The sequence below is a fragment of the Grammomys surdaster genome, unplaced genomic scaffold, assembly GCF_004785775.1.
Source record: "Grammomys surdaster isolate TR1022 unplaced genomic scaffold, NIH_TR_1.0 137, whole genome shotgun sequence".
NCBI lineage: Eukaryota > Metazoa > Chordata > Mammalia > Rodentia > Muridae > Grammomys > Grammomys surdaster.
The window spans coordinates 313,445-317,603 of NW_021604595.1; positions in this window are offsets into that span (position 1 = coordinate 313,445).

A 4,159-nucleotide genomic window follows, 5' to 3' on the forward strand; every position below is an offset into this window, starting at 1 on the left:
AGTGTGATGTGCCAGGAGCCCTCCTGACACATCTCACACTGAGATTTAGGACTCAGTGTCCTGAGAGCTGCACTGTGATTCACAACATGGAGAATTTTCTCATTCTGATGAATAGCATTAGAGACTTGTGGATGAGCCCCAGCTCCATGGACATAGCAATGGATGTGAGCATAGGGATCTGTGCAAAGGAGGGGCTGTTTTTGCAACTGTTCCCATTCTTCACAGAGTATCTACTGTCACCACCAGATGGGAGCAAAGGGGACACCCCAAAGGTGAGCAAACAAATGGCTCACTCACAATGGAACAAAAGTTTGTTGTTCACAAACTTTACTCTCACGTTTCCTAGAAAGACAGGTGTACTGACAAATTTTAGCATTTTTTGTTCATTCTAAAAGATAAGCATAAGAATATGTTTTTATACTAATCTCAAATGGGAGATATGTTGCTACTTAAGACTTTCTACATCAGCTGACTATGATTTGCCTCATGATCTAAGAGGTGTGTGATTCTGCCAGCAGCTGATAGTTTCTGCATTTCTGTGATGCATGGAATTCTAAGGACTTTTCAGAGGGTATATAAATGATTGGGCCTTGGGAGGCATGCTGGGTTGTTTGTTGTTTGCTATCAGTTGTCAGTGTTTGTCATTTGTTAAGTAGTCATGCGCACAGAGGAAAGAAGAAAAAATTTGATATCCTGATGGCAAAGATCAAACTTGTCCCCAAGAAACTCAACCCCCTAATCATCAGGAAGCAGTCTAACAATAATGTCTCCCCCTTTCCCCTTTATATATGTGTTCCCTCCTATGTCATGTTATTGAATTGAAAGGGTGGAAGTAAAAGGGGTAAAGAAGGGTGGAAGAGAGAAAAACATTCAAAGTCTGGCAACAGACAAGTGAGGGAAACTCTCTAGAAAGAGCAGCATCTCAGTCTGCAGGGACTGGCAGGCAAGGCTAAGATGAGCATGTCCCTGAGGCATCTGCCTGAAGCAGTCAGATCATCTGTAGAGAGTGGCATAGAGGCCACTAAACAAGACCATGGCTCCATGGACAGAATGTCTTTCTGAGTTGGTGAGGACACAGGACAAGCTATCAGACTAGGCATCTTTCTTTCCTGTGCTCAAGCAGTTACTTTTGTTTGTGTTGAGGTGATATGAAGCAGGGGATGAGACTGTGAACCTCAGAGCAGGGATTGATTCTTCTCTGTTCTGAGGTAGTAGGTATCAGTTGACAGGCCAGAGCCAGCTACAGAGGTCAGCCTTGGGTAGAATCCTATCTGAGGAACACTGACTTGAGGACATCTGTGATACCTGAGGCAGTGCCTTCTGCTATTTTTCCAACAGAGCCAAAAGTAAATGTGTTTATACACAGTGTGAGTGAGTCAAGGATGGACTGGAGAGCTCCCTGGGAAATGTGGATTTCATGTAATCCATGAACACAGAGTGCAGGAAAGTCATCTGCCAGGGAGAGTAAAGAGGGACTCCAGCTTATTTGAATTGTTTCCAACTGACAGGTGCAGAAGAGGGGGCAGAACAAGACCAGGAAGAAACTTGATACTGTAAAAGGTAGGCTTCTGCTTTCCTATGGAGAAGAATTCCATCTGGCTCTCACCTCATTGAAGAGGGTCATGATGAAAGCCATGCTCTTTGGACATGAGATGTAGAACTCCAAGAAGGAAGTCAGGGAAGCTGGGAAGGAAATCGTAGACAGGAAATCCCCAGATTTTGTGATACAAGAAAGCTATGGTTGGACAGGATGGGTGCTACACTTGGGAGTGTAGTTCCAGTTAGTGGAGTGATTCTGCGCCTGTGTATGGAGGACTCTGAGGTCCACTAGCCAGTGTGTAGTTCCAAATCGCCCAGGTGCAAAGTTCTTTCAGATAACAGGTCCTGTGGCCCTTGCAAAATTGTAAGGCGAATAATGGAGGGGAGGGAAGATCAAGGCAAGTGTGAATGGAGGCGAGGTCCCTCCACTCCCTTTACTCACTTTTAGTGCTCTGTCCTTGCACTATGGTGCTTTCGAGTTAGAATCCTAGCACGGGGAGTGACTAGAGAGATGATTCACTCCTGTGTGTTCTCCTTCCTTTCCCTCATCCTACATAACTAGCTCCAGGTTGTACAAATGGCATAAAAAAAATGTGGAAGACACCAAGACTCCATCACAACCTATGAAAAAGTAAGAAATCTCTCTGTCTTGTGAAAATTTTCATACAAGAATGTGAGATCATGGCCTGGGGATCTTCATACCGAAGATGTTATGCAGGGTGAGGTTGGAACACATCACTGTTGAACGTGTCACTAAAGGACATGAGATATGGAGGCAGTGGACGGAATGTATGGCTACAGGTGCGATATTTATACAGACTGTTGAGCCTTTTGATCCTCTGCTTGGGGATGATGCTTTTATGTCCTGTCTTTTGAAGTCTCACCAAGCAAATTTTCATGGACTCCACACCAGAACCTTTTTCAAACCCTAATAAGAAAATGGATCACCTTCCTTTCTCTCATCTGTTGCCTTACCTCAAGTTCTCAGAGGATCCTATACAACAGAAACTTTGTGGACTTATCTGGGGCATATCCTCTGTATTCTCAGAGTCAGTTGCAGCTGCTACTCAGGTCTTCAGAATCCCTTCTTTACCAGGACATGAAACTGTGAGATTTAGTGATACATGTGTCCCTGTCCTAGGACTACCCCAGGCTCATGGACCTCCATAGCTTTCTCAGGACCAGCCATTGCCTCACCAAGCTTCGTGTGTGTGAAAGAGGTCTAGAAAATGGAAGAACTAACAAGTTCTACAGCAACCTAATACCTTTTTGTTTCCAGAGTAGGGCCTGTGGAAAAGCTGGTCCTAGTACTAAGATAGAGATACCAGGCATACCTTCCAACTAAAAACTAGCCCTGCAAAAATAGACTGAAATGGAAAGGCACGACAACTTCTAATGAACAAAAACATTAAGCAGCCATTAGACAGCCCAATGGCACCTTGTCCAGGAGCACCCTGCCCATTAAAGCTATCAGGTCAGCCTCCACCCTTCCTGAGCATTGTCAGATGCTCCAGCATCATGAGGAGACACTGAATGAAGACAAGGCAACTACTGTGGGAGAACAACAAGGACTCCCAGTCAGAATCCTCCCATCCAAGGAAACTGGATCAGCTTCAGGGACATTTTCCTGCAAATACGGATCATTGTTGCAATAACAGGCATCAACTCTCCTAGCCTGTCCAGTCCTCCATCCTCAATTCCAAAAGCTACAAGTTGAGTCAGATGATAGGGAGTGTGTCCAGGGAGTTGCCCTCACAAAGGCAAAACTAAGTGGAACAAACACCATGCCTAAAATAAGAGCCTAGGTGTTAGGGACAATGATGTGCCCTGCACTTCAAGCATCATGACTAGGAAGAGGCTGACATCCAGGAACCCTGTACTGAGGACAGACAAGCTATTCTATGTGAACACTGTGAGAATCCTTCTCTGACTGACACCAAAGACTGAAAGGAATCTGGAATCAAACATCACAGAGCTTCCAGTGAAACAGAGAAGGAGACTATATCTGCAGATCCTTGAGGCAAAATATCTCAATCCACCTGGGATTCCAGACTCAAACCTTCCCCGGGTTGTGTATCCCTCCTCAACCATCTGTGATTCCAAGGCTGAATACTATTCTAAGGCTTCCATGATCCTGGAAAATCTGCATCAACAAGATCCAGGAAGGACAAAGGTAAAAAGTGTATCACCTGCTAGGCTAGATTGCTGTATTTATATACTCATATGCAGAGATTCAGAAGACCAAAACCCTGTCCACCTGCTGCCAGCCATGGGCCCTGAAAGGCCAATAGATATGCAAGAGATATCTGAGTGTTCTACTCAAGAGATATACTGAGAGCTTTCTACTTCCAGACAAAATCCCAGCAGAGTGTGACTATCTGAGGAACAAGACGAGACAGCCTGCAACAAAATACTACCCCAGAAAAGGACAAGCGTCAGCCACAGAAGAGGTTTGAGGATGTGATCTCAGGACATCCCTGCTGACATATAATAGTGGTTGGCCCTGAATAAAGTGTCCCACCTTCAGTGACCAAACAAAAAACCTAATATTTTAGAGGTGAAAGAAAAGCCATCTCCTGCCTTGAAAGTAAGTCTGGAATCTAGTAAGATTCCCAATGGC